Here is a 19,246-nt window from a genome sequence, read left to right on the forward strand (position 1 = left end):
AGTGTCTAGGCATTCAGCAGTAGGCGAGATAGCTTTGCACACGATAAATGTAACCGTTCAAGAGAGAAGAGCGGCAAATATGAAGATCTGGCATTAGGTCGATTCGATAGCAAATAACGAAAACGGGCGGATTTCTCAGCTTTTCACTACATACGAAACTTTTCACATCACCCCGTGCAACGTGGCTGCTAGAATTCCCTTCATGCCAAATCTTAAGGTCTTAGATCATGTTCGATTCACCAAAGCCGTCTAGAAACTCAATAATCGATAACCAAAACTTGAATTGTACTGCTACGTGCTGGCTTTCACATCAACTTAGAAGCTTCTTCTGTGTTCTATCACATCAACTTAGAAATTTCCTCTCTGTTCTGTTATGGTGCTTTTAGTGTCTCCTCATACCGCAGCACGCGACATAGCTTTGCACACGATAAATGTAACCGTTTCAGAGAGAACAGCGGCCAAGATGACGATCTGGCATTAAGTCGAATCGATAGCAAATAACGAAAACGGGCGGATTTCACAAGTTTTCACTACATATCAACACTTTTCACATTCTCCCAAGTAACGCGGCTGCTAGACCTCCCTTCCTGCAAAATCTGAAGGTCGTAGCTCATGTCCAAGGCACCAAAGCCGTCTAAAAAATGCAATAATCGATAACTGAAACTTGAATTGTACTGCTTCGTACTGGCTATCACATTAACTTAGGTGCTTCTTTTGTATTATATTATGGTGCTTTTCGTGTCTCCACATACCGCAGCACGCGACATAGCGTTGCACACGATAAATGTAACCATTTCAGAGAGAAGAACCGTCAATATGACGATCTCGCATTAAGTCGATTCGATAGCAAATAACGAAAACGGGCGGATTTCTCAGGTTTTTACAACATATGAACACTCTTCACATTGTCTCGTGCAACGTGGCTGCTAGACCTCCCTTCATGCAAAATCTTAAGGTCCTAGCTCATGTCCAATGCACCAAAGCCGTCTAAAAAGTCAATAATCGATAACTAAAACTTGAAATGTACGGCTAAGTACTTTCTATCACATCAACTTAGATGCTTCTTCTGTGTTCTATTATGGTGCTTTTAGTGTTCAGGCATTCCGCAGCTCGCGACATAGGTTTGCACACGATAAATGTAACCGTTTCAGAGAGAATACCGGCCTATATGACGATCTGGCATTAAGTCGATTCGATAGCAAAAGACGAAAACGGGCGGATTTCTCAGGTTTTCACTACATATGAACACTTTTCACATTCCCCCGTGCAACGTGGCTGCTAGACCTCCCTTCATGCAAAATCTTAATGTCACAGCTCTTGTTGAAGGCACCAAAGCCGTCTGACAAGTCAATAATCGATAACTAAAACTTGAATTATACTGCTTCGTACTGGTATCACATCAACTTAGAAGCTTCTTGTGTGTTCTATTACGCTGTTTTTAGTGTCTCCGCATACCGCAGCACGCGATATGGCTTTGCACACGACAAATGTAACAGTTTCAGAGAGAAGAGCGGACAATATGACGATCTGGCATTAAGTCGATTCGATAGCAAATGACGAAAACGGGCGGATTTCTCAGGTATTCACTACATATGAACACTTTTCACATTCCCCCGTGCAACGCGGCTGCGAGACCTCCATTCCTGCAAAATCTTAAAGTCCTAGCTCATGTCCACGGCACCAAAGCCGTCTGACAAGTCAATAATCGATACGTAAAACTTGAATAGTACTGCTTCGTACTGGCTATCACATCAACTTAGATGCTTCTTTTGTATTATATTATGGTGCTTTTGGTGTTACCACATACCGCAGCACGCGACATAGCTTTGCACACGATAAATGTAACCATTTCAGAGAGAAGAACGGCCAATATGACGCTCTGGCATTAGGTCGATTCGATAGCAAATAAAGAAAACGGGCGGATTTCTCAGGTTTTTACAACATATGAACACCTTTCACATTCTCTCTTGTAACGTGGCTGCTAGACCTCCGTTCATGCAAAATCTTAAGGTCCCAGCTCATGTCCAAGGCACCAAAGCCGTCTAAAAAGGTAATAATCGATAACTAAAACTTGAAATGTACGGCTAAGTACTTTCTATCACATCAACTTAGATGCTTCTTCTGTGTTCTATTATGGTGCTTTTAGTGTCCAGGCATTCCGCAGCCCGCGACATAGGTTTGCACACGATGAATGTAACCGTTTCAGAGAGAAGGGCGACAAATTTGACGATATGACATTAAATCGATTCGATAGCAAATGACGAAAACGGGCGGATTTCTCAGGTGTTTAATATATATGAGCACTTTTCACATTCTGTTGTGCAACGTGGCTGCTAGACCTCCTTTCATGCAAAATCTTAAGGTCCTAGCTCATGTCCAAGGCACCAAGGCCGTCTAAAAAAGGCAATAATCGATAACTAAAACTTGAATTGTAGTGCTACGTGCTGGCTTTCACATCAACTTAGAAGCTTCTTCTGTGTTCTAACACATCAACTTAGAAATTTCTTCTGTGTTCTGTTATGGTGCTTTTAGTGTCTCCTCATACCGCAGCACGCGACATAGCTTTGCACGCGATAAATGTAACCGTTTCAGAGAGAAGAGCGTCCAATATGACGATCTGGCATTAAGTCGATTCGATAGCAAATAAAGAGAACGGGCGAATTCCTCAGGTTTTTACAACATATGAACACTTTTCACATTCCCCTGTGCAACGCGGCTGCTATACCTACCTTCTTACAAAATCTTAAGGTACTAGCTCATGTCCAAGGCACCAAAGCCGTCTAAAAAGTCAATAATCGATAACTAAAACTTAAAATGTACGGCTTCGTACTGGCTATCACATCAACTTAGATGCTTCTCCTATGTTCCATTATGGTGCTTTTAGTGTCTAGGCATTCCGCAGCAGGCGAGATAGCTTTGCACACGATAAATGTAACCGTTCAAGAGAGAAGAGCGGCCAATATGAAGATCTGGCATTAGGTCGATTCGATAGCAAATAACGGAAACGGGCGGATTTCTCAGCTTTTCACTACATACGAAACTTTTCACATCACCCCGTGCAACGTGGCTGCTAGAATTCCCTTCATGCCAAATCTTAAGGTCTTAGATCATGTTCGATTCACCAAAGCCGTCTAAAAACTCAATAATCGATAACCAAAACTTGAATTGTACTGCTACGTGCTGGCTTTCACATCAACTTAGAAGCTTCTTCTGTGTTCTATCACATCAACTTAGAAATTTCTTCTGTGTTCTGTTATGGTGCTTTTAGTGTCTCCTCATACCGCAGCACGCGACATAGCTTTGCACACGATAAATGTAACCGTTTCAGAGAGAAAAGCGGACAATATGACGATCTGGCATTAAGTCGATTCTATAGCAAATGACGAAAACGGGCAGATTTCTCAGGTTTTCACTACATATGAACACTTTTCACATTCCCCTGTGCAACGCGGCCGCTATACGTACCTTCTTACAAAAAACTTAAGGTACTAGCTCATGTCCAAGGCACCAAAGCCGTCTAAAAAGTCAATAATCGATAGCTAAAACTTAAAATGTACGGCTTCGTACTGGCTATCACATCAACTTAGATGCTTCTCCTATGTTCCATTATGGTGCTTTTAGTGTCTAGGCATTCCGCAGCAGGCGAGATAGCTTTGCACACGATAAATGTAACCGTTCAAGAGAGAAGAGCGGCCAATATGAAGATCTGGCATTAGGTCGATTCGATAGCAAATAACGAAAACGGGCAGATTTCTCAGGTTTTTACAACATATGAACACTCTTCACATTGTCTCGTGCAACGTGGCTGCTAGACCTCCCTTCATGCAAAATCTTAAGGTCCTAGCTCATGTCCAATGCACCAAAGCCGTCTAAAAAGTCAATAATCGATAACTAAAACTTGAAATGTACGGCTAAGTACTTTCTATCACATCAAGTTAGATGCTTCTTCTGTGTTCTATTATGGTGCTTTTAGTGTTCAGGCATTCCGCAGCTCGCGACATAGGTTTGCACACGACAAATGTAACAGTTTCAGAGAGAAGAGCGGCCAATATGACGATCTGGCATTAAGTCGATTCGATAGCAAATGACGAAAACGGGCGGATTTCTCAGGTTTTCAATACATATGAACACTTTTCACATTCCCCCGTGCAACGCGGCTGCGAGACCTCCATTCCTGCAAAATCTTAAAGTCCTAGCTCATGTCCACGGCACCAAAGCCGTCTGACAAGTAGATAATCGGTAAGTAAAACTTGTATTGTACTGATTCGTACTGGCTATCACATCAACTTAGTAGTTTCTTGTATGTTCTATTATGCAGTTTTTAGTGTCTCCGCATACCGCAGCACGCGACATAGCTTTGCACATGACAAATGTAACCGTTTCAGAGAGAAGAGCGGCCAATTTGACGATCTGGCATTAAGTCGATTCATTAGCATATGACGAAAACGGGCGGATTTCTCCGGTTTTCACTACATATGAACACTTTTCACATTCCCCCATGCAACGCGGCAGCTATACTTCCCTCCCTGCAAAATCTCAAGCTCCGAGCTCATGTCCTTTCACCAAAGCCGTCTAAAAAGGCAATAATCGATAACTAAAACTTAAATTGTACTGCTACGTGCTGGCTTTCACATCAACGTAGATGCTTCTCCTGTGTTCTAACACATCAACTTAGAAATTTCTTCTGTGTTCTGTTATGGTGCTTTTAGTGTCTCCTCATACCGCAGCACGCGACATAGCTTTGCACACGATTAATGTAACCGTTTCAGAGAGAAAAGCGGCCAATATGACGATCTGGCATTAAGTCGATTCTATAGCAAAATGACGAAAGCAGGCGGATTTCTCCGGTTTTCACTACATATGAACACTTTTCACACTCCCCAATGCAACGCGGCGGCTAGACCTCCCTCCTCGGAAAATCGTAAGGTCCTAGCTCATGCCCACGGCACCAAAGCCGTCTAAAAAGTCAATAATCGATAACTAAAACTTGAATTGCACTGCTTCGTACTGGCTATCACATCAACTTAGTAGTTTCTTGTGTGTTCTATTATGCAGTTTTTAGTGTCTCCGCATACCGCAGCACGCGACATAGCTTTGCACATGACAAATGTAACAGTTTCAGAGAGAAGAACGGCCAATATGACGATCTGGCATTAAGTCGATTCGATAGCAAATGACGAAAACGGGCGGATTTCTCAGGTTTTTACAACATATGAACACATTTCACATTCTGTCGTGCAACGTGGCTGCTAGACCTCCCTTCATGCAAAATCTTAAGGTCCTAGCTCATGTCCATTGCACCAAAGCCGTCTAAAAAGTCAATAATCGATAACAAAAACTTGAATTACACTGCTTCGTACTGGCTATCAGATCAACATAGAAGGTTCTTGTGTGTTCTATTAAGCTGTTTTTAGTGTCTCCGCATACCGCAGCACGCGATATGGCTTTGCACACGACAAATGTAACAGTTTCAGAGAGAAGAGCGGCCAATATGACGATCTGGCATTAAGTCGATTCGATAGCAAATGACGAAAACGGGCGGATTTCTCAGGTTTTCAATACATATGAACACTTTTCACATTCCCCCGTGCAACGCGGCTGCGAGACCTCCATTCCTGCAAAATCTTAAAGTCCTAGCTCATGTCCACGGCACCAAAGCCGTCTGACAAGTCAATAATCGGTAAGTAAAACTTGAATTGTACTGCTTCGTACTGGCTATCACATCAACTTAGTAGTTTCTTGTGTGTTCTATTATGCAGTTTTTAGTGTCTCCGCATACCGCAGCACGCGACATAGCTTTGCACATGACAGTCACATCAACTTAGAAGGTTCTTCTGTGTTCTATTATTATGCTTTTAGTGTTCAGGCATTCCGCAGCTCGCGACATAGGTTTGCACACGATAAATGGAACCGTTTCAGAGAAAAAAGCGGCCAATATGACAATCTGGCATTAAGTTGATTCGATAGCAAAAGACGAAACGGGCTGATTTCTCAAGTTTTCACTACATATGAACACGTTTCACATTCCCCCATGAAACGTGGCTGCTAGACCTCAATTCATGCAAAATCGTAAGGTCCTAGCACATATCCAAGGCACCAAAGAAGGGTAAAAAGTCAATAATCGATAACTAAAGCTTGAATTGTACTACTTCTAACTGGCTATTATATCAACTTAGAAGCTTAGAAGTAAGAAGTAGTACAATTCAAGTTTTAGGTATCGATTATTGACTTTTTAGCTGGCTTTGGTGGCTTGGACATGAGCTAGGACCTTAATATTCCGCATGAAAGGAGGACTAGCAGCCGAGTTGCACGGGAGAATGTGAAAAGTGTTCATATGTAGTAAAAAACCTGAGAAATCCGTCCGTATCGTCATTTATTATTGAATCGATTTTAAGCCAGATCTTGATATTGGCCGCTCGTCTCTCTGAAACGGTTCTACTTATCATCTGCAAAGCTATGTCGCGTGCTGCGGTATGCGGAGACACTAAAAGCACCATAGTAGAAAACAGATGAAGCTTCTAAGTTGATGTAATAGCCATTAAGAAGTAGTACAATTCAAGTTTTCGGTATCGATTGTTGACTTTTTACCCTTCTTTGGTGCCTTGGACATGAGCTAGGAACTTAAGATTCTGCATGAAAGGAGGACTAGCAGCCGCGTTGCACGGGAGAATGTGAAAAGTGTTCTTATGTAGTAAAAACCTGAGAAATTCGTCCGTTTTCGTCATTTGTTATCGAATCGACTTAAAGGTAGATTGTCACATTGTCCTTTCTTCTGTCTGAAACAGTTACATTTATCGTCTGCAAAGCTATGTCGCGTGCTGTGGTATGCGAGACATTAAATGCACCATAGTAGAACACAGATGAAGCTTCTAAATTGATGTAATAGCCAGTAAGAAGTAGTACAATTCAAGTTTTAGTTATGGATGATTGACTTTTTAACCTTCTTTCGTGCCCTGGACATGAGCTAGGAACTTAGGATTTTGCATGAAAGGAGGACTAGCAGCCGAGTTGCACGGGAGAATGTGAATAGGTTTCATATGTACTAAAAACCTGAGATATCCGCCCGTTTTCGTCATTTGTTATCGAATCGACTTAAAGCCAGATTGTCACATTGGCCGCTCTTCTCTCTGAAACGGTTGTACTTATCGTCTGCAAAGCTATGTCGCGTGCTGCGGTATGCGGAGACACTAAAATCGCCATAGTAGAACACAGATGAAGCTTCTAAGTTGATGTAATAGCCAGTAAGAAGTAGTACAATTCAAGTTTAAGGCATCGATTATTGACTTTTTAGCTGGCTTTGATGCCTTGGACATGAATTAGAACCTTAACGTTTTGCATGAAAGGAGGACTAGCAGCCGAGTTTCACGGGAGAATGTGAAAAGTGTTCATATGTAGTAAAAACCTCAGAAATCCGTCCGTGTTCGTCATTTGTTATGGAATCGACTTAAAGCCAGATCTTCACATTGGCCGCTCTTCTCTCTGAAACTGTTGTACTTATCGTCTGCAAAGCTATGTCGCGTGCTGCGGTATGCGGAGACACTAAAAGCACCATAGTAGAACACAGATGAAGCTTCTAAATTGATGTAATAGCCAGTAAGAAGTAGTACAATTCAGGTTTTAGTTATGGATTATTGACTTTTTACCCTTCTTTTGTGCCTTGGACATGAGCAAGTAACTTAAGATTTTGCATGAAAGGAGGACTACCCACGTTCCATGGGAGAATGTGAAAAGGGTTCATATGTAGTAGAAATCTGAGAAATCCATCCGTCTTCGTCATTTGTTATCGAATCGACTTAAAGCCAGATCTTCACATTGGCCGCTCTTCTCTCTGAAACGGTTGTACTTATCGTCTGAAAAGCTATGTCGCGTGCTGCGGTATGCGGAGAATCTAAAAGCACTATAGTAGAACACAGATGAAGCTTCTAAGTTGATGTAATAGCCAGAAAGAAGTAGTACAATTCAAGTTTTAGTTATCGATTATTGACTTTTTAGCTGGCTTTGATGCCTTGGACATGAGCTAGGACGTTAACGATTTGCATGAAAGGAGGACTAGCAGCCGAGTTGCACGGGAGAATGTGAAAAGCGTTCATATGTAGTAAAAACTAGAGAAATCCGTCCGTTTTCGTCATTTGTTATCGAATCGACTTAAAGCCAGATCGTCACATTGGCCGCTCTTCTCTCTGAAACGGTTGTACTTATCGTCTCCAAAGCTATGTCGCGTGCTGCGGTATGCGGAGCCACTAAAAGCACCATAGTAGAACACAGATGAAGCTTCTAAGAAGGTGTAATAGACAGTAAGAAGTAGTACAATTCAAGTTTTAGGTATCGATTATTGACTATTTACCCTTCTTTGGTGCCTTGGACATGAGCTAGGAACTTAAGATTTTGCACGAAAGGAGGACTAACAGCCGCGTTGCCTTGGACATGAGCTATGACCTTACGATTTTGCATAAGTGGTTGTCTAGAATACGCGTTGCACGGGGAATGTGAAAAGTGTTCATACGTAGTGAAAACCTCAGAAATGCGCCCGTTTTCGTCATTTGCTATCGAGTCGACTTAATGCCAGATCGTCATATTGGCCGCTCTTCTCTCTGAAACGGTTACATTTATCGTGTGCAAGGCTATATAGCGTGCTGCGGTATGCGGAGACACTAAAAGCACTATAATAGAACACAGAAGAAGCTTCTAATTTGATGTGATAATGAGTACGAAGCAGTACAATTCAAATTTTAGTTATCGATTATTGAAATTTTCGAAGGCTTTGGTGCCTTGGATATGAGCTAGACCCTTAAGATTTTGCATGTAGGGAGGTCTAGCAGCCGCGTTGCACGGGGGAATGTGAAACGCGTTCATTTGTAGTGGAATGCTGAGAAATTCGCACGTTTTCGTCATTTGCTATCTAATCGACTTAATGCCAGATCGTCACATTGGCCACACGTCTCTCTTTAACGATTATATTTATCGTGTGCAAAGCTATGTCGCGTGCTGCGGTATGCGGAGACACTAAAAGCAATATATTAGAACACAGAAGAAGCTTCTAAGTTGATGTGATAGCCAGTACGAAGCAGTAAAATTCAAGTTTTATTTATCGTTTATTGACTTTTTAGACGGCTTTGGTGCCTTGGACATGAGCTATGACCTTAAGATTTGGCATGAAGGGAGGTCTAGCAGCCGCGTTGCACGGGGGAATGTGAAAAGTGTTCATTTGTGGTGAAAAGCTGAGAAATCTGCTCGTTTTCGTCATTTGCTATCGAATCTACTTAATGCCAGATCGTCATATTGGCGACACTTCTCTCTTTAACGGTTATATTTATCGTCTGCAAAGCTATGTCGTGTGCTGCGGTACGAGGAGACAGTAAAAGCACCATAGTAAAACACAGATGAAGCTTCTAAGTTGATATAATAGCCAGTTAGAAGTAGTACAATTCAAGCTTTAGTTATCGATTATTGACTTTTTACCCTTCTTTGGTGCCTTGGATATGTGCTAGGACCTTAAGCTTTTGCATGAAGGGAGGTCTAGCAGCCACGTTGCACCGGGGAATGTGAAAACTCTTCATATGTAGTGAAAACGTGAGGAATTCGCAGGTTTTTGTCACTTGCTATCGAATCGACGTAATGCCAGATCGTCATATTGGCCGCTCCTCTATCTGAATCGGTTACATTTATCATGTGGAAAACTATGTCGCGTGCTGCAGTATGCGGAGACACTAGTAGCACCATAATACACTCCTGGAAATTGAAATACGAACACCGTGAATTCATTGTCCCTGGAAGGGGAAACTTTATTGACACATTCCTGGGGTCGGATACATCACATGATCACACAGACAGAACCACAGGCACATAGACACAGGCAACAGAGCATGCACAATGTCGGCACTAGTACAGGGTATATCCACCTTTCGCAGCAATGCAAACTGCTATTCTCCCACGGAGACGATCGTAGAGATGCTGGATGTAGTCCTGTGGAACGGCTTGCCATGCCATTTCCACGTGGCGACTTGGACCAGCGTTCGTGCTGGACGTGCAGACCGCGTGAGACGACGCTTCATCCAGTCCCAAACATGCTCAATGGGGGACAGATCCGGAGATCTTGCTGGCCAGGGTAGTTGACTTACACCTTCTAGAGCACGTTGGGTGGCACGGGATACATGCGGACGTGCATTGTCCTGTTGGAACAGCAAGTTCCCTTGCCGGTCTAGGAATCGTAGAACGATGGGTTCGATGACGGTTTGGATGTACCGTGCACTATTCAGTGTCCCCTCGACGATCACCAGAGGTGTACGGCCAGTGTAGGAGATCGCTCCCCACACCATGAGGCCGGGTGTTGGCCCTGTGTGCCTCGGTCGTATGCAGTCCTGATTGTGGCGCTCACCTGCACAGCGCCAAAAACGCATACGACCATCATTGGCACCACGGCAGAAGCGATTCTCATCACTGAAGACGACACGTCTCCATTTGTCCCTACATTCACGCCTGTCGCGACACGACTGGAGGTGGGCTGCACGATGTTGGGGCGTGAGCGGAAGACGGCCTAACGGTGTGCGGGACCGTAGCCCAGCTTCATGGAGACGGTTGCGTATGGTCCTCTAAACTTGAATTGTACTACTTCTTACTGGCTATTACATCAACTTAGAAGCTTCATCTGTGTTCTACTATGGTGCTTCTAGTGTCTCCGCATACCGCAGCACGCGACATAGCTTTGCAGACGATAAATGTAACCGTTTCAGACAGAAGAGCGGCCAATGTGACAATCTGGCTTTAAGTCGATTCGATAACAAATGACGAAAACGGAAGAATTTCTCAGGTTTTTACTACATATGAATACTTTTCACATTCTTCCGTGCAACTCGGCTGCTGGTCCTCCTTCCATGCAAAATGTTAAGGTCCTAGCTCATGTCCAAGGCACCAAAGAAGGGTAAAAAGTCAATAATCCATAACGAAAACATGAATTGTACTACATCTTACTGGCTATTACATCAACTTAGAAGCTTCATCTGTGTTCTACTATGGTGCTTTTAGTGTCTCCGCATACCGCAGCACGCGACATAGCTTTGCAGACGATAAGTACAACCGTTTCAGAGAGACGAGCGGCCAATGGTAAGATCTGGCTTTAAGTCGATTCGATAACAAATGACGAACACGGGCGGATTTCTCAGGTTTTTACTACATATGAACACTATTCACATTCTCCTGTGCAATTCGGCTGCTAGTCTTCCTTTCATGCAAAATGTTAAGGTCCTAGCTCATGTCCAAGGCACCAAAGCCAGCTAAAAATTCAATAATCTATAACTAAAACTTGAGTTGTACTACTTCTTACTGGCTATTACATCAAATTTGAAGCTTCATCTGTGTTCTACTATGGTGCTTTTAGTGTCTCCGCATACCGCAGCACGCGACATAGGTTTGCAGGCGATAAATGTAACCGTTTGAGACAGAAGAGCGGCCAATGTGACAATCTGGCTTTAAGTCGATTCGATAACAAATGACGAAAACGGAAGGATTTCTCAGGTTTTTACTACATATGAACACTTTTCACATTCTCCCGTGCAACGCAGCTACTAGTCCTCTTTTCATGCAAAAAATTAAGTTCCTAGCTCATGTCCAAGGCACAAAAGAAGGGTAGAAATTCAAAAATCGATACCTAAAACTTGAATTGTACTACTTCTTACTGGCTATTACACCTTCTTAGAAGCTTCATCTGTATTCTACTATGGTGCTTTCAGTGTCGCCGCATACAGCAGCACGCGACATAGCTTTGCAGACGGTAATTACTACCGTTTCAGAGAGAAGAGCGGACAATGTGACGATCTGGCTTTAAGTCGATTCGTTAACAAATGACGAAAACGGACGGATTTCTCAGGTTTTTACTACATATGAACACTTCTCACATTCTCCCGTGCATCTCGGCTGCTGGTCCTCCTTTCATGCAAAATGTTAAGGTCCTAGCTCATATCCAAGGCACCAAAGAAGTGTAAAAAGTCATTAATCGATACCTCAAACGTGAGTTGTACTACTTCTCACTACTTGCTATTACATCAACATAGAAGCTTCATCTGTGTTCTACTATGGTGCTTTTAGTGTCCCCGCATACCGCAGCACGCGACATAACTTTGCAGACGATAAATGTAACCGTTTCAGAGAGAAGAGCGGCCAATGTGATGATCTGGCTTTAAGTCGATTCGATATCAAATGAAGAAAACGGACGCCTTTCTCAGGTTTTTACTACATATGAACACTTTCCACAGTCTCCCGTGCAACGCGGCTGCTAGTCCTCCTTTCATGCAAAACGTTAAGGTCCTAGAACATGTCCAAGGCACCAAAGTAGTGTAAAAAGTCAATAATCGAAAACTAAAACTTGAATTGTTCTACTTCTTACTGGCTATTACATCAACCTAGAAGCTCCATCTCTGTTCTACTATGGTGCTTTTAGTGTCTCCGCATACCGCAGCTCGAGACATAGCTTTGCAGACGATAAATGTAACCGTTTAAGACTGAAGTGCGGCCAATGTGACGATGTGGCTTCAAGTCGATTCGATAACAAATGACGAAAACGGACGGATTTCTCAGGTTTTTACTACATATGAACACTTTTCACATTCTCCCGTGAAACGCGGCTGCTAGTCCTAATTTCATGAAATTTCTTAAGGTCCTACCTCATGTCCAGGGCACCAAACAAGGTTAAAAAGTCAATAATCGATAACAAAAACTTGAATTGTACTACTTCTTACTGGCTATTACATCAGTTGTGAAGCTTCATCTGTGTTCTACTATGGTGCATTTAATGTCTCGCATACCACAGCACGCGACATAGCTTTGCAGACAATAAGTACAACCGTTTCAGAGAGAATACCGGCCAATGTGACGATCTGGCTTTAAGGCGATTCGATAACAAATGACGAAAACGGGCGGATTTCTCAGGTTTTTACTACATATGAACACAATTCACATTCTCCCGTGCAACTCGGCTGCTAATCCTCCTTTCAAGCAAAATGTTAAGGTCCTAGATCATGTCCAAGGCACCAAAGCCAGCTATAAAGTCAATAATCTATAACTAAAACTTGAATTGTACTACTTCTTACTGGCTTTTACATCAACTTAGAAGCTTCATCAGTGTTCTACTACGGTGCTTCTAGTGTCTCCGCATACCGCAGCACGCGACATAGCTTTGCAGACGATAAATGTAACTGTTTCAGACAGAAGAGCGGACAATGTAACAATCTAGCTTTAAGTCGATTCGATAACAAATGACAAAAACGGACGGATTTCTCAGGCTTTTACTACATATGAACACTTTTCACATTCTCCCGTGCAACGCGGCTGCTAGTCCTCCTTTCATGCAAAATCTTAAGTTCCTAGCTCATGTCCAGGGAACCAAAGAAGGTTAAAAAGTCAATAATCCATAACTAAAACTTGAATTGTACTACTTCTTACTGGCTATTACATCAGTTGAGAAGCTTCATCTGTGTTCTACTATGGTGCTTTTAGTGTCTCGCATACCGAAGCACGCGACATAGCTTTGCAGACGATAAGTACAACCGTTTCAGAGAGAAGAGCGGCCAATGTGACGATCTGGCTTTAAGTCGATTCGATAACAAATGACGAAAACTGACGGATTTCTCAGGTTTTTACTACATATGAATACTTTTCACATTCTCCCGTGCAACTCGGCTGCTGGTCCTCCTTCCATGCAAATGTTAAGGTCCTAGCTCATGTCCAAGGCACCAAAGCCAGCTAAAAATTCAATAATCTATAACTAAAACTTGAATTGTACTACTTCTCACTTGCTATTACATCAACATAGAGGCTTCATCTGTGTTCTACTATGGTGCTTTTAGTGTCCCCGCATACCGCAGCACGCGACATAGCTTTGCAGACGATAAATGTAACCGTTTCAGACTGAAGTGCGGCCAATGTGACGATCTGGCTTCAAGTCGATTCGATAACAAATGAAGAATACGGACTGATTTCTAGGTTTTTACTACATATGAACACTTTTCACATTCTCCAGTGCAACTCGGCTGCTAGTCCTCCTTTCATGCAGAATCTTAAAGTCCTAGCTCATGTCCAAGGCACCAAAGCCAGCTAAAAATCAATAATCGATACCTAAAACTTGAATTGTACTACTTCTTACAGGCTATTACATTTAATTAGATGCTTCATCTGTGTTTTACTATGGTGGTTTTAGTGTCTCCGCAAACCGCAGTACACGTCATAGTATTGCAGACGGTAAGTACAACCATTTCAGAGAGAAGAGCGACCAATGTGACGATCTGGCTTTAAGTCGATTCGATAACAAATGACGAATACGGACGGATTTCTCAGGTTTTTACTACATATGAACACTTTTCACATTCTCCCGTGCAACTCGGCTTCCAGTCCTCCTTTCATGCAGATTCTTAAGGTCCTAGCTCATGTCCAAGGCGCCAAAGCCAGCTAAAAAGTCCATAATCGATACCTAAAACTTGAATTGTACTACTTCTTACAGGCTATTACATTTAATTAGATGCTTCATCTGTGTTTTACTATGGTGGTTTTAGTGTCGCCACATACCGCAGCACACGTCTTAGCTTTGCAGACGATAAGTACAACCGTTTCAGAGAGAAGAGCGGCAAGTGCGACATTCTGGTTTTAAGTCGATTCGATAACAAATGACGAAAACGGACGGATTTCTCAGGTTTTTACTCCATATGAAGACTTTTCACATTCTGCCGTGCAACTCGGCTGCTAGTTCTCTTTTCATGCAGAATCTTAAGGTCCTAGCTCATGTCCAACCGCACCAAAGCGCAGCTAAAAAGTCAATAATCGATACCTAATACTTGAATTGTACTACTTCTTACTGGCTATTACATCAACATAGAAGCTTCATCTGTGTTCTGCTATGGTGCTTTTAGTATTTCCACATACCGCAGCACGCGACATAGCTTTGCAGACGATAAGTACAACCGTTTCAGAGAGAAGAGAGGCCAATGTGACGATTTGGCTTTAAGTCGATTCGATAACAAATGACGAAAACGGACGGATTTCTCAGGTTTTGCTACATGTGAACACTTTTCACATTCTCCCGTGCAACTCGGCTTCCAGTCCTCCTTTCATGCAGATTCTTAAGGTGCTAGCTCATGTCCAAGTCGCCAAAGCCAGCTAAAAAGTCCATAATCGATAACTAAAACTTGAATTGTACTACTTCTTACAGGCTATTACATTTAATTAGATGCTTCATCTGTGTTTTACTATGGTGGTTATAGTGTCTCCGCATACCGCAGCACACGTCATAGCATTGCAGACGATAAGTACAACCATTTCAGAGAGAACAGCGGCCAATGTGACGATCTGGCTTTAAGCGATTCGATAACAAATGACAATTACGAACGGATTTTTCGGGTTTTTACTGCATATGAACACTTTTCACATTCTCCCGTGCAACTCAGCTGCTAGTCCTCCTTTCATGCAGAATCTTAAGGTCCTAGCTCATGCCCAAGGCACCAAAGCCACCTAAAAAGTCAATAATCGATACCTAAAACTTGAATTGTACTACTTCTTACTGGCTATTACATCAACTTAGAAGCTTCATCTGTGTTCTACTATGGTGCTTTTAGTGTCTCCGCATACCGCAGCACGCGACATAGCTTTGCAGACGATAAGTACAATCGATTCAGAGAGAAGAGCGACCAATGTGACGATCTGGCTTTAAGTCGATTCGATAACAAATGACGAATACGGACGGATTTCTCAGGTTTTTACTACATATGAACACTTTTCACATTCTCCCGTGCAACTCGGCTGCCAGTCCTCCTTTCATGCAGATTCTTAAAGTCCTAGCTCATGTCCAAGGCACCAAAGCCAGCTAAAAAGTCCATAATCGATACCTAAAACTTGAATTGTACTACTTCTTACAGGCTATTACATTTAATTAGATGCTTCATCTGTGTTTTACTATGGTGGTTTTAGTGTCTCCGCAAACCGCAGCACACGTCATAGTATTGCAGACGATAAGTACAACCATTTCAGAGAGAAGAGCGACCAATGTGACGATCTGGCTTTAAGTCGATTCGATAACAAATGACGAATACGGACGGATTTCTCAGGTTTTTACTACATATGAACACTTTTCACATTCTCCCGTGCAACTCGGCTTCCAGTCCTCCTTTCATGCAGATTCTTAAGGTCCTAGCTCATGTCCAATGCGCCAAAGCCAGCTAAAAAGTCCATAATCGATACCTAAAACTTGAATTGTACTACTTCTTACAGGCTATTACATTTAATTAGATGCTTCATCTGTGTTTTACTATGGTGGTTTTAGTGTCGCCACATACCGCAGCACACGTCTTAGCTTTGCAGACGATAAGTACAACCGTTTCAGAGAGAAGAGCGGCAAGTGCGACATTCTGGTTTTAAGTCGATTCGATAACAAATGACGAAAACGGACGGATTTCTCAGGTTTTTACTACATATGAAGACTTTTCACATTCTGCCGTGCAACTCGGCTGCTAGTTCTCTTTTCATGCAGAATCTTAAGGTCCTAGCTCATGTCCAACCGCACCAAAGCGCAGCTAAAAAGTCAATAATCGATACCTAATACTTGAATTGTACTACTTCTTACTGGCTATTACATCAACATAGAAGCTTCATCTGTGTTCTGCTATGGTGCTTTTAGTATTTCCACATACCGCAGCACGCGACATAGCTTTGCAGACGATAAGTACAACCGTTTCAGAGAGAAGAGAGGCCAATGTGACGATTTGGCTTTAAGTCGATTCGATAACAAATGACGAAAACGGACGGATTTCTCAGGTTTTGCTACATGTGAACACTTTTCACATTCTCCCGTGCAACTCGGCTGCTAGTTCTCCTTTCATGCAGATTCTTAAGGTGCTAGCTCATGTCCAAGTCGCCAAAGCCAGCTAAAAAGTCCATAATCGATAACTAAAACTTGAATTGTACTACTTCTTACAGGCTATTACATTTAATTAGATGCTTCATCTGTGTTTTACTATGGTGGTTTTAGTGTCTCCGCATACCGCAGCACACGTCATAGCATTGCAGACGATAAGTACAACCATTTCAGAGAGAACAGCGGCCAATGTGACGATCTGGCTTTAAGCGATTCGATAACAAATGACAATAACGAACGGATTTTTCGGGTTTTTACTGCATATGAACACTTTTCACATTCTCCCGTGCAACTCAGCTGCTAGTCCTCCTTTCATGCAGAATCTTAAGGTCCTAGCTCATGCCCAAGGCACCAAAGCCACCTAAAAAGTCAATAATCGATACCTAAAACTTGAATTGTACTACTTCTTACTGGCTATTACATCAACATAGAAGCTTCGTCTGTGTTCTACTATGGTGCTTTTAGTTCTCCACATACCGCAGCACGCGACATAGCTTTGCAGACGATAAGTACAATCGTTTCAGAGAGAAGAGCGACCAATGTGACGATCTGGCTTTAAGTCGATTCGATAACAAATGAAGAGAACGGACGGATTTCTCAGGTTTTTACTGCATATGAACACTTTTCACATTCTCCCGTGCAACTCAGCTGCTAGTCCACCTTTCATGCTTAATCTTAAGGTCCTACCTCATGTCCAAGGAACCAAAGCCAGCTAAAAAGTCAATAATCGATACCTAAAACTTGAATTGTACTACTTCTTACTGGCTATTACATCAACTTAGAACCTTCATCTGTGTTCTACTATGGTGCTTTTAGTGTCTCCGCATACCGCAGCACGCGACATAGCTTTGCAGACAATAAGTACAATCGTTTCAGAGAGAAGAGCGACCAATGTGACGATCTGGCTTTAAGTCGATTCGATAACAAATGACGAAAACGAACGGATTTCTCATTTTTTTACTACATATGAACACTTTTCACATTCTCCCGTGCAACTCGGCTGCTGGTCCTCCTTTCATGCAGATTCTTAAGATCCTAGCTCATGTCCAAGGCACCAAAGCCAGTTAAAAAGTCCATTATCGATACCTAAAACTTGAATTGTACTACTTCTTACTAGCTATTACAATAAATTAGATGCTTCATCTGTGTTTTACTATGGTGGTTTTAGTGTCTCAGCATACCGCAGCACACGTCTTAGCTTTGCAGACGATAAGTACATCCGTTTTAGAGAGAAGAGTGGCCAGTGTGACATTCTGGCTTAAGGTCGATTCGATAACAAATGACGAATACGGACGGATTTCTCAGGTTTCTACTACATATGAACACTTTTCGCATACTCCCGTGCAACTCGGCTGCTAGTTCTCCTTTCATGCAGAATCTTAAGGTCCTAGCTCATGTCCAAGGCACCAAAGCCAGCTAAAAAGTCAATAATCGATACCTAAAACTTGAATTGTACTACTTCTTACTGGCTATTACATCAACTTAGAAGCTTCATCTGTGTTCTACTATGGTGCTTTTAGTGTCTCCGTATACCGCAGCACGCGACATAGCGATGCAGTAGATAAGTACAATCGTTTCAAAGAGAAGAGCGACCAATGTGACGATGTGGCTTTAAGTCGATTCGATAACAAATGACGATAACGAAGGGATTTTTCGGGTTTTTCCTGCATATGAACACTTTTCACATTCTCTTGTGCAACTCAGCTGCTAGTCCTCCGTTCATGCAGAATCTTAAGGCCCTAGCTCATGTCCAAGGCACCAAAGCCAGCTAAGAAATTAATAATCGATACCTAAAACTTGAATTGGACTACTTCTTACTGGCTATTACATTAAATTAGATGCTTCATCTGTGTTTTACTATTGTGGTTTTAGTGTCTCCGCATACCGCAGCACACGTCATAGCTTTGCAGACGATAAGTACAACCGTTTCAGAGAGAAGAGCGGCCAATGTGACATTCTGGCTTTAAGTCGATTCGATATCAAATGACGAAAAAGGACGGATTTCTCAGGTTTTTACTACATATGAACACTTCTCACATTCTCCCGTGCAACGCGGCTGCTAGTCCTCCTTTCATGCAGAATTTTAACGTCCTAGCTCATGTCCAAGGCACCAAAGCCAGCTAGAAAGTCAATAATCGATACCTAAAACTAGAATTGTACTATATCTTACTGGCTATTACATCAACTTAGAAGCTTAATCTGTCTTTTACTATGGTGGTTTTAGTGTCTCCGCATACCGCAACACACGTCATAGCTTTGTAGACGATAAGTACAACCGTTTCAGAGAGAAGAGCGGCCAATGTGAAGATCTGGCTTTAAGTCGAGTCGATAACAAATGACGAAAACGGACGGATT

The sequence above is a fragment of the Schistocerca gregaria genome, unplaced genomic scaffold (genome assembly GCF_023897955.1).
Source record: "Schistocerca gregaria isolate iqSchGreg1 unplaced genomic scaffold, iqSchGreg1.2 ptg000486l, whole genome shotgun sequence".
In the NCBI taxonomy this organism is placed as follows: domain Eukaryota; kingdom Metazoa; phylum Arthropoda; class Insecta; order Orthoptera; family Acrididae; genus Schistocerca; species Schistocerca gregaria.